The sequence below is a fragment of the Crotalus tigris genome, unplaced genomic scaffold, assembly GCF_016545835.1.
Source record: "Crotalus tigris isolate CLP2741 ecotype Arizona unplaced genomic scaffold, ASM1654583v1 scf7180000018737.1251358, whole genome shotgun sequence".
In the NCBI taxonomy this organism is placed as follows: domain Eukaryota; kingdom Metazoa; phylum Chordata; class Lepidosauria; order Squamata; family Viperidae; genus Crotalus; species Crotalus tigris.
In genome coordinates, this window is record NW_024097176.1 from 156276 (window position 1) to 169381 (window position 13106).

The 13106-nt window shown below is 38.3% G+C and overlaps 1 long non-coding RNA gene across 1 annotated transcript in view; it reads right to left on the reverse strand.

Annotated features, from left to right (window-relative positions):
- Positions 1–261: 261 nt before the first annotated feature.
- LOC120313628 overlaps positions 262–13106 on the reverse strand; it is a 32599-nt gene continuing 19754 nt past the window's right edge. Inside the window, exons 4-6 of the long non-coding RNA XR_005558202.1 lie at positions 6087–6174; positions 2801–2970; positions 262–388 (exon numbers count right to left, since the gene is read on the reverse strand). This is a non-coding gene — a long non-coding RNA (uncharacterized LOC120313628). The remainder of the gene's footprint in view (positions 389–2800; positions 2971–6086; positions 6175–13106) is intronic.

Below are 13106 nucleotides of genomic sequence, written 5' to 3' on the forward strand. Positions count from 1 at the left end.
GCTGAAAGCAAATCCCTTTTCTGCAGTAAACCAGGGCTATATACAAAACGATATAGCAGTTTTCAGGGGGAGAAGATATATACTCTTATTGTTTAATCTGCATTATTCACTGAGCTTTTCTCTAGGCTGTTCTATTCCAGTTACCCTGGCGCCATAATCAATAAGGTTTATTTATTTTTAATTTTTCAGTTATCTATTTATATGTTTATGTATGCAAATTTGGCTTCAAATTAGAATTCTGAGAGGAAAAAAAATACGTACCGCTTCTGATGGTTAATCCAATCTGTTCAGTTTTTAGAAACCTCTCAAGCAGGCCCAGGCCCACAATCAATTATCAATTTGTATTCTTGGCTTTAAGAAAACATGTTGCTCATCTAATAGGATATACCTTGAAATAATTAGAAAATAAATATAAATAGATGCTTATAGCTTTTATATTCTGTTTTCTAAGCATTACCTAATTTATCATGTGCTGCAGTTTTCACTTCCAATCAGTTCCCGTCACCCTACTCTGCTGTTCCATATTGATCTCTGTACCCTTGGGTTAATTGCTTTGATTAAGTACAGGACAGATTTATTAAGTTTACTGATGCCACTGTTTATGAAATTAAACACACTGCTCTACCAATAACGAACAGGAATATAGCAGTGATAAACTTTCTCATAAAATTATGTTTCCTTTTGTAACTCAGATGGGTGAAATTTTGACCAAAGGATACCCAGCATGCACTTGAGTCCCATTTGAAGAAAGAAAGCAAAGACCACACAGGTAGTTCTTAATTTACAATCATAATTGAGCCTGAAATGGTGGTTGCAAGTTGTGCCAGTTTTGGTCACCACGATGTAAAAAAGATGTTGAGACTCTAGAAAGAGTACAGAGAAGAGCAACAAAGATGATTAGGGGACTGGAGGCTAAAACATATAAGGAACGGTTGCTGGAATTGGATATGTCTAGTTTAACGAAGAGAAGGATGAGGGGGGACATGATAGCAGTATTCCAATATCTCAGGGGCTGCCATAAGAAGAGGGAATCAAGCTATTCTCCAAAGCACATGAAGGCAGGACAAGAAGCAACGGACAGAAACTGGTCAAGGAGAGAAGCAACCTGGAACTAAGGAGAAACTTCCCGACAGTTAGAACAATTAACCAGTGGAACAACCTGCCTCCAGAAGTGGTGAATACTCCAACACTGGAAGTTTTTAAGAAGAAACTGGACAGCCATTTGTCCAAAATGGTATAGGGTTTCCTGTCTGAGCAGGGGGTTGGACTAGATGACCTCCAAGGTCCCTTCCAACTTTATCATTATTATTATAAGCCACTATTATGATTAATTAACCCACTGTCCACAATGAGCATTTTTTGCAGAAAATGGAAATAAATGTAATGTACATTGCAATCACGTGACCATGAGATGCTGCAAAAGACCATAAATTTGGGCTGGTTGTTGAGCCTTCTCCTGTGGTCGTGTGATTACGTTTTGGGTGCAAAATGCAATCACGTGACCACAGGGAAGGCCTGGCCATTGGAACTCTGAATCTGCATCATAGTTACCTTTTGGGGGAGGTGTCTATTGCAATTTCTAATGGTCACTAGGTAATCTGTCATAGGTCAAGGACTATCTGTATAAATTTACCGGGAGGTCATGTTTCATTTAAAGCAGTGGTTCTCAACCTTTTTAATGCCGCGACCCCCAACCGATCATAAGTCGAGGACTACTCAACCGGTCGTAAGTCGAGGACTACTCAACCGGTCGTAAGTCGAGGACTACTCAACTGGTGCAGCACTGTTTGCAGAATGGGACTTTTGGCGGGCTTAGCCTGGACAATTCCTATTGGCTTTTGAAAGCCAATAGAATTAGACTCTATTCAAGAGAGTCTATTCTACTGGCTTTCAAAAGCCAATAGAATAAAAGGGAGTAGCACAGCTAAAGAAAAGGGGGGAAAAATGGCGGACTGCGTTGTTTGGCGACCCCCGTGAAATGGTCGTTCGACCCCAAATGGGGTCCCGACCCACAGGTTGAGAACCACTGATTTAAAGCCATGTCTGAGAAAAACACACTAAGGAGTCTATCAGTAGCTTTCAGATTTACCCATGTGGAGGGAATTTTTTTCTGCAGCAAATTTGTTTCGGAAGGAACCTTGAGATTTGCTGAAATATTTTGCATGTAGATCATCATTGGGCAGACATTACCAACTTTGTCATTATTTATTTACCTGATTCACTTACTTATGTATTGGCTGCTTCAAGCAGCTAATTCTGAGCAACGTACAGCTCCTCAAATATGTAATTTGGGATTTTTTTAAAACAGGTAAATAATTAATTGGCATTATAATCACATATAAAAACTAGGAAGCATGTGCAGTGCAGTATGACCAAATCATCTCTGGGTGAGATAGCAATAGCAACCAAGCCTCCATACAGCTTGGAGATTTACTGCAGGCCACTTTAGCTGACTGTGTTCAGCAGGTCAGCGGTTCAAATCTCACCGGCTCAAGGTTGACTCAGCCTTCCATCCTTCCGGGGTAGGTAAAATGAGGACCCAGATTGTTGGGGGCAATGTAAATATATATATATATACACATTGCTTACTGGTGTACACCTCTTAGAGAATGCTTGCACTTAAAGCGGTATATAAGTCTCATAAATAAATAAATAAATAAATAAATAAATTTAACCAGGTTTACACTAATTTTCTAAAAACCAGGAGGCAGGGAGCCCAGATTCAAACATCTGGGGGAAAGCTACTTCAGAGGACCGAAAATATATGCTTATGCGGCTCTTAAAAATGGAGATTTCTTACCAAGGAATATGGACAGACTCTCATTAGATCTTTTCCAGCGGGCAGAGGTTATTGGTAGAAATGGTGGCCTGGCGGTGAAGACATTGGGCTGTTTACTGGAAGGTGGTCAGTTCAAGACTCAAGCATTGTGTGATGGGCTATCCTCCTGTTCCTGCCCCAGCTTCTTGAACCTAGCAGTTCAAAAGCATGCAAATGCAAATAGATTAGTAGGTATCACTTTGGTGGGAAGGTAACAGCATTCTGTGCACCTTGGTGTAGAGCAGACATCTCAAACTTGCAACGTCATGTGACATCACGCGATGTACCGGAACTTTTTCTCCATTGCCAGCAATGGTCTGGGCGCGGTTTCTTTGTGATGCGTCCAGCCCTTGGGCTGGCAGTTTGATACCCCTGGTGTAGAGTCATGTTGGCTACATGATCACAGAAGCGTCTTTGGACAAAGACTAGGAAAAAGAGATGAGCTCCACCCTCTAGAGTCGGACATGGCTGGACAAGGGAAATCTTTACCTTTTTTTTTATCCATAGTTATTCAGTGCTGAACTATGAAGGGTTTTAAAGCTTACAGCCAGCACCTTGAATTGTATCTGGAAGCTTACTAGCAACCACTGCAGCTCTTGAAATAGAGGTGTTACATGGGTGCACCCATTGCTATTTGAGCCACTGGACTAGCTGCATCTGCACCTTTTGTTAAGATTCATATGGTTTAGTAATGGACAAACTCTCCTTGACGGAATCTTTTTCTGATGATTAGCCTAATCGCTAAAAAAAACTCAATACATTTCCATTAGAGTATTAAAACTACCACTTTGGGCTGGTGGTACAAGAGAACATTTCAAATTCTACATAAAGTGGAAGCCATTTCAAATCTACATACATATATTTATGCATATAAATGGGAAAGGTGTATAGATGAAAGGTGGAATTATAATAGTGTTGAGATTTAATAGCCAACTCAATAACCCAAAATATTTAGAGGCATTTTGTAGCTGCCTCCATAGCTTTTCTAATCCATTGAAGAAACATCTCCACCTGAGGCATCCATGGAAAAGATTAGTCCCTCCACATGAATATCTTCTACCTGGAATTGATCTCTCTAATAAGATTATCTTGGATTTAGCCTTTCTATATCCAGATTAATATTTTCTAGTCTTTATCTTTTATTTTTTTTAATCTATGCGGTTGAATAAACAACTAGCAACCACTGTTTCATTTTCCCCTTCTCTGTGCAGAAATGCCTTCTGTTCCTATTTTCATAATAGATGCTTCAGCTATCGCTTGAGATTTAAAAAGTTTGTTTGTTTGTTTGTCATCCAACTTGCCATGCAATAACTCTGGGCAGCTTACAATATTAAAATTAATGACTCATCAGCATTGTTAATCTTTATAACTTATTTATTTGGATTTTCTATTCCTTCAGGGATCCCAGTTTATTTATTTATTCATTTTTTTATTTATATCCCCCTTTATTATCTTTATAAACAACTCAAGACTGTGGAACATACCTAATATTTCTTCCTCCTCCTATTTTCTCCACAACAACTGGCCCAAAGTCCCCTACCCTGCTTTAACGCCTAAGGTGGGACTAGAACTCACCATTTCCTAGTTTCTAGCTTGATGCCTTAGCCACTAGACCAAATTGGCTGAATTGGCATAGTGCTACAGTTCTCTTGGGCCTTGTGTCAGGCTAATGGTTTTCCCCTCCATTGGGAAGTTAAGGTGGAATTCCCAATAACCAATAAAATAATGGAGAATTGTTTTGGAACAAAATGTAGAACCACTTTCTCACCTACTCATTCTCTCATGTTGATATTCAGAGAATGTCAATACAACTGAAACATCAACAAATGGACTGTGGACATTTTTATGCATCCATTTTCATATATAGCATTACAGAAAGGGAAGTACAAAATATCTAGTCTTCCCAAAAATGAAAAAGGGGATGTAATTCAGATGTTAGCCTTTAAAAAAAAGAAAGGAAACTAAAATGAAAGTGTCATTGAAACCAAGGTAGTAAGGCCAAGGACAAGTTTCCAATGATAATGATAATAGAAAAGGCGAAGCACATATCTTCTGCAGTGCCAAATATTTAATGAGGATAAAACAAATTTAAGATTGTAATCTCAAACTGCTTATTGGATGCCAGAGGTAATCCTACAACTGTGTGGCACTCTGGCATTTTACATTAGGAACAATAGTGGAGAAAATTGCTCATTTTGAAGCATATTATCTATCTCCTGAGTCATCTCAATCCAAATGTCTCTAGGATGTGCATCTCCTCACTCCTAGATAATTGATTCTGATTTTGCATTACTTCTCCCTCTGCTACAAAACAAATTAATGGTTTATCAGCCTGTAACCAAACTACCATTGTGAGACCCAAGCTAGTATAGGAAACAACGAACAGAGTGGGTTTCATACAACTTCATATTGTACAACAAAATCTCAACTGGAGATTTTTGTTCCAGCATTCGGGAATTCTAGCCTGGAGAACAGTCAAATCCAAAACAGAAATCTCATTTGGATTGCCCAAATATATCTCCCGGTGAACTCCTTTAGCTATAAAATCAGAAGGAATGATTTCTTCAAAGGGATGTCTAATATTCAATGCCTGTTTGGTTTAGCGCACGGGTGTCAAACTTGATTGCGTCACATGACGTATCATGACATTTTTTGCCTTTGCGGAGCCAGGGTGGGCGTGGCCTGTGGGTGAGGCATCCGGCCCACAGACTGCCAGTTTGACACCCCTGATCTAGTGGTTAAGACACCAGGCTAGAAACTTAGGAGATAGAGAGTTCAAGTCCTGCCTTAGGCATGAAAGCCAACTATGTGACCTTGGGCCTCTCTCTTTTAGCCCAACTCACCTCAGAGGGTTGCTCCTGTGAGAAAATAGCAGAAGACAGTATTAGCACATTTGCCACTTTGAGTTATTTATAAAAACAATAAAGGCAGGAATATAAAATAAATACATAAATAAATAACTTCCTGACTCTGATTTCCCACATCACACTGAAATCTTGGCTTAAAAGACACTAGCAGAACTGAAGAATGAAATGTTGTGCCTTGCTTTATGGAAGTGGGTGAGGTTTCTGTACTGAACACTGGAGCTTTATAGCATTTTTTTTTTAAAAAAGTTTTCTTTTAAAAAATAGCAGAAGCATATTTTTAAAAAGACAGGAATGGTGTGAAGAATATAAAGAGGCTCAGGTTATTTGGCACCCTGATGAGAGGAATGGTTACGCTGTAAATCTGTAGAAGATTTGAGACAGAGAAAATAGATGTTACCAACCGTTAAAGCTTTAGAAAATGTTGTGGGTAGGAGATCATAAAAGAAAGCAAGGAGTCCATTTCAGGATGATGACCACTTTCTTTATGTCCTGAAACTCAGGATGAAAAAAAATCAGTTAGGGCAAGCCTGGTTTCACCCATTACCACTTCTCCCTATAAAAATCCATAAGCACATTTCCGTGCATTTCTCCTGGATATAAACTTTTATGCACTTTTGTAAGCAAATTTCCCTTTATTACCATGTGTTTCCCACACACCTTACTTGATTTAATGTTTATATTCACTGCTGCTTTTTTTTTTTTTTTTTGCATTGTTCCAAGTTGCATGGGAACATGCTGAAACATCTCTGTTTTGACTTGTAATTGTCTCCATGTATACAGGTCAATCAGCTAGATCTCTAGAACACCTGCAAACTAATACAGGTCCGCATACTTCATCGCTATAAATATATTCTCTGTTCCCCACCAATATTGAATTTATGGTTTTCTAATTTCTTGTGTGAGCAGAGGAAGTGCTATGTTCCTGAGGGACTTAAACATTTCCTATGCCATGGCTCCGTCTGTCTGTTATTACTGGATAGTAAAAAAAGGTATTTTATACAAACTAAGAAGCACTCTGTGCTTTATTAATACTTCACATTTCCAAAGGCTAAGCTTTGACATTTACTTTGAACTAATCTTACTGAATTTCACAGAAGCAATATTGATTAGCTTATCGGAGGGCTTAGGGCACCAACCATGGACCACGGTTCACAAGAGACATGATATATTGTAGTTTTTATACATTAAGAGTGTCTGTCCTTTGCTCCTGCCCTATAAAACATGTATTTGTTTGTATCTCGCTCTCTTCAAATTACAAAATGTTCCCTTTTCTCAGTGGCTTTGTCATATGAACATATACTAGCCTCTGCTTCTAATGAAGGGAGCAGGGCAAGGGAGGGTAACTTGTGACCCGACTCCGCATTTTCATTTTTAATTATTTTTTTCAGTCTCTAAGAGTCATGGAAAAGAGGCCCAGAGACCTGATGGCATGAACAAAATATTTCACTCCTCCTCATCCTCATCCTCATCCTCCTCTTTCTTCTTTTTTGAGAGAAGAGGACACATGGAAATGTTGATGGCTGGATTTAGCCTTACACATTATTTGTGGTTCTATTTTGTTCCTTTTTAAAAGCAAAGCCAGGGGACAATTGTCAAAAATCTGGGGTTTTCCTGGCAAATGCCAATTTTATAATCTAGCTGTGTTCTGGAGACTGCAGAACAGATGTTGGGAGGTCTTCAGGTGGAAGGCCTTCAGGCTGTACATTGCTTACCCTGAGTTTGATAAATGCATTCCATGTATTTTAGCTGGCCCAGCTAAAACCAAATTCTTACCAATAGAAGAGGCAACTCTGTCTGAATCAGAGTACAATTCCCTGCCAAGCCTTTCCTCCCCACATGTCACCATTTGCTCTAATCTGTGTGACCATGAGCCACATATTGTGCAAGGGCAATAGAAAATGGATGTGTAGGAGGGTGCAAAACATCAATCTCTAAATCTGAAAAAAAAAGTTTCCTTAAAGGGGATAAATCAATGAAAATTAAAACCCCCAAAATGTTAACAGTGCTAAAGTTATCCTGATTCACGTAGCAAAGCATAGTTCCAAATTCTAGTGACAAACCAAGCTGTCATATATCAAGCACCAAGGAAATTGGGAGATTCAGGCAGTTCAAAAGAGTATAAAGATTTATTGCAAGCTTAAAGTCTCTACAAGAATCTGAACTACTAACCCTCAAGGGAAATTAGCAGGAATTAAGAAAGGAATTCAAGGTGGGCTGGACTTGGATCTCTTGTGGGTGTGCAAGGACTCATGACTGATGATGTGTTTGACCCCTCCCTCAGGCTCAGCCTGCTCATCTCCTATACCATATTCATCAGTGACATGGATTCACATGATCGCATTCTTTTGACTTTAAGAGATTTAAATTTAGAGCAGGCATATCCAACCCATGGGCCATCTGCGACCTTGGACAACTAGTAATGTGGTCCCAAAAGAATGTAAACTTTTAATGTTATTATGTGGTTTTATATACATTAACTATATTATATATTTTATATGGGGCCCAAGACAATTCCTCTTTACCCAATGCAACCTAGGCGAGCCAAGAGGTTGGACAACCATTATTTACAGAGACTTATCTACATTTTGATTTTAAAAATCTATATTTAGATTCAAATGCTGAGCAAGCACATTGCGTTAATCCTTGTTAGTGGAATGCAGGCAGCAGGGTGCTGGGTTGCAAGGCATTGAGTAAATTAAAGATCATGGCTTGCATGGGATAGAGTGAGTATGTTTGGAACAAAAGTGGGCTTTGGTTATCTACTGTTCCTGACTGTCTTTACCTTTATCACTACTGCAAGTGGCATGGTGATTCCCCCCAATGTTTTATTTATGGGTAAAATAAATATGTTATATCCATAAATGATTCCCCCAAAGAGGAGCTAAAAGCCAGTGTGATCAGCACAAGCTTTATTAAAGGTAAGTCTGTACAGGAGTAAGCACCTGATGGACAACAGATCCATCAGACTACAGAAATGTATGCTGTGTTCTGTCATGGTATGTCTGTGCCAAGAGGATGGTTGTAAAATTTTACAGCCATCATGCTGAGCATGTCCACAACAGATGGTGTGAGAAACTAGCTTAACAGCCAGTGAAATGTCTTCCGTGTGAACTCCTCAGCATCTCAGTGCCTGGCATTATCACCACATGCATTTACAGCTATCTCCTGTGCTATGCTGTGTAACTTATTATTTTTATGATAAAGTTCGTGCAATGGTGAAACATAGCATCAGCTTGGTTCAGAGCATATATAGTATATGGTTATGATTAAGACTGGTAATCTAATATACACTTTAATCTTATTATCAGGGATGATGATAAAGTTTTGATTGAGCAAAACCAGGGCTTTTTTTGTCATAGAACGCCCAGAACGGAGTTCCAGCACCTTTTTTTGATGGAACCTTGTAGGGTAGGCACGGCGGGTTGTATGACGTGTGTGAGTTCCGGCACCTTTTGTTTTTTTTTTTACAAAAAAATCACTGAGCAAAACCACAATGGACAGCAGAGGGTCATCAGCCCCTTGATGATGATCAAGAAATATGGAATATGGTGACCTGGAATATAGTAGGAGTAAATAGTGAAGAGCATAAATTAACAATTAAAAGGAAAAGAGAAAGAACTACCATAGATGTCCTGTGCATAAAATCAAGAGAAAGAAAACACTGTAACTCTTTGTAATTGAATAGAAGTGGTCTGATCTGATGGAGTAAAAATATTTACTCCAACAGAAAATAAAAGGAAAAAAATTCAGATTCCTCATCCTCCTCTTCCTCCTCCTCCTCCTCATTGAAGAATGTGAGTATTCCCAAGAAAAGAACATGACTGAAACAATGATTACTGAAGCAATTTTAGTAACTACGACAGAAAAGAGATCTATTTACAGGAAATACCTGATGGGGATAAGCAAAGCCTAGTGCATAAGGACTGTCCATATTCACCACTTTCAGAATAGTCTATCCCAGGGGTAGGCAACCTTGGCTCTTTTATGACTCGTGGACTTCAATTCCCAGAATTCCTGAGCCAGCATGGCTCTGGGAGTTGAGGTCCATGAGTCATAAAAGAGCCAAGGTTGCCTACCTCTGGTCTATGCAAATAAACCTCTGAGCAGCATTAATAAACACCTGACGTAAGCATATTATTTCATGCTAAGATTATATCTTTAGATCGTAGCAACCAGGCGGTCCTTGGATACACACAGACTTCCAGTTTCTTTGATATTGCACTTAGTAGGTGTCGCAATGCCATCAATTACATTTACAATCCAACAGCCATGAAGTCCCTGGTCCTTCACCTATCAAATCAAAGTCATCCTTTCCATTGGTATCTTAACTCAGCTGCATACTATATTTGCTGTCAGGAGAGATGACCGATCTTCAAAGTTTATTTAGATAAAAATCCCATTTTTAAAAAAAAAAATGCAAGGTCTTTGCCAGCAGAGTACTTAGAAGTTTAGCAATTGGGAGAGTACTGAATCAGGGATAAATTAAGCCTAGCTGCTTTTTCTTGTAGCTCCATTTTGCACGGAATAGGATTTCTTTACTGCTCTTTCCCCACAGCAAAAAACTGTAAATAATTTCAGATGCTGGGAGTGAGAAATCTACTAAATAGATGAATAGCTTTACCCGACAATTGCATTCACTTATTGTTTGTACAGCAAAAGCAGATCTATAATGCCATTTTCCTCTCTTTGTAAAGCTTTCTTGCCTTTCAGTGCAGTCATTTATTGTAGTTCCTTTTTGCTGGACTCAAATCACCTTGTTTTATCGACTTTATCAGATGGCATCAAGTTTAAAAACTGCCAACACAGCCTCATTGTTATTGGGTTACATTTGACTCCATGATGTCTAAGGACTTTCTTAAAACGTATTTTCCTTTGGAGCATTATCAACATCTTCTTATAAGGAATAACATGCTGCTTGTCTCTGTCTATGCCAGGCAAGCACTAAAATATTTTTTCCCCCTCCCTAATGCTGGCAAAGTGATTTTTCAAAAACGGAAATAAAGTGCAGTTCAGCCGCCAATTGCCTTGTAAAGCTCTGAGAAATCCTTCTTAGCCTTTATCTAGTTTTCTTATCCAGAAGATGTTGTTTGAATGTTTTATTGCTTAAATCTAGGATGATCAGCTTAATTTATCTCAGCAGCCGTTTCTTTCTCCAACAGCACATTACAGGCTAACGGTAAATCATGCTGCATAACCTTATGATATAACCTTACAACCCAGTCCTGAAGAGGAACTGCAGTTCTCTAAGGAGCAATTTGCTGCCTGGAGGTGTTTTGGTCCCTTAAAAGATGCATCAATGACCCTTTATTTTGTTACCATGCAAGAACAGCCTCTAGGTAGCTCAAACCTATTAGGTCTTATCACCTGTTACCTGGGAAGGAAATCAGGTAGTGCCTCTAAGGAAAAGAAACTGAGGCAGAAGCAAGTTCAACTATCGGGGCAGCAAATTCCAATGCCAGAACTGTTCTGCTGGCTCATGAAAAGCTCATTGGATGAACTAATTCTACTTCACTGTAAGGCTACATTAACAAAATCTTGCAAGTCTGAAAGTACAAATCTCCTGCTGTCCCTTTTTAACCGCCTGAAAGGTTAGGCGCAATACTTTCTAAATTTCTTTCCCTGCCTGTTTTTCAGTTGTGGGCTTCTCCTCCTTTTATCTAATTGGTCCCTCGGCAACAGCTCTTCCCCTCCCTCCACCTTCCAAGGTCATTTTCATATTCCAGTACAAAAAATGCATTTTTATAAAGTAGCAGTGATGTTTGCAGGACACATTTAGACCACTCTCTGGTGATTAGCAATTTGTGAAAATCTGCTAAGCCCAGTAAAACAGAGAAAAGAAAGAGTTAGCCTTAGGATTTTTTAGAGTTGAATGACCCTGCCCCAGATCAAAATCTAGATCAGCCCTGTAAAAAAAGGGTTCTTCTAGGCACCAGGACTTTGAAAGGGATGGGACTTTGAAGGTTGGACACTACAGGGAACTGGAAAGAACTAAAGATTAAAATTAAAAGAGAAGAACACTTAAATTTGACCTAATGCAGTAATTCAGAATGGAGCAAAATATTTCAATACCGGACATATTGAAGGATATTTTTGAACTCAGAAGCTGATTTTAAGAGTATCTGCCTCTACAGAAGTATGTAAAAAATATTATGGAAGAGGAACATATTTTACCAGGCATGACTACATAAGAGTGATTTGAAAGTGGAATTTAAAATGACAGACTACAATAATGGTACACTCTGGACATGCAGAAAAAAAACCAGCCGGTATCTTAACAATTAAAATGGATCTACAAAATAACAAACCAAGAGAGTGATCTGGATAGTTTTCCTAAACTGAATTTACAAAAGAGGCTTGTTAAAATTTTGAAGAATTTTGTAAAAAAAAAAAAAAGGACAAAGAAAAACATAGAAAAGCAACTAAGTTCTAGGACATTATTTAACTTTTGTCTTATTATAGCTTTTTTTGGGGGGGTGTCCATATCCCATTATGAGAACCCAAATAATTGCAATTTATTTATCAAGTTATGGCCAGACTTGTTGGTTTAATACCACCTATGAAATTGAGACTGGTAAGTGATAATAAGGAGAGTAATTAATGAGGTTTTTTCATTGCCTGTTATGACAAGCATGGATTTCAATTTTTTGTATTGATACAATGTCCATTGATTCAGATTAAGAACAGCGGCTTTCTCTAGCCCTGTAAGATGAAGGAATGACTTTTCATAGATTCTGATGTGTCAGAAGATCCCAGAGGTAATCAAGGTAATTGAATATCTGCTTGAAGGAACTGGATATGTGTGTTAATAATTACAATAATAAGTTTTTAATAGAAACCTATATCTTTTCTGTTAGCCCCAGGTGTAAGCACAATGTTAAGCATTTTAGATTTTTTCAGGAAATATAACTATATATTTAATTCTATAGTTATATTTCCTGAAAAATATAACTAAGCCTTTTTCTTTTTTGTTCTAGCTTTTACTACTATTTGTTCCCTGACTCTTTCTGAACATTAAATTACCCAGGTTTAGAATGACCTGCTAATAAAATATGTGGACTTTGGAAATCTATATTAAGACGGTGCACTACTTAAGATTCAAAGGTTAAAAGTGCTTTGAAGGGGCAGGAATGGAACATAACATCTTTTGACAAGTCCAAAAAGCATCTGCATCTTTGGGGGCATTGCCCCCATACGCTCTTAAACACCTTGGCACTTTTCAATTCAATGCACTGTAATTTCAATTCAAAGCATATAATGACATTAATGCACAGAACACCCACACTTGTATTAAACAAAAATCAATCTCCCAAGAATATGAATTGCAAATTATATTAGTTCACAATGTAATACATATTATAAATCCTAGTAATTATCATTCAGAAGGCATTCAGTACAGCTGACTGAGGCGAGGGATGAAAAAA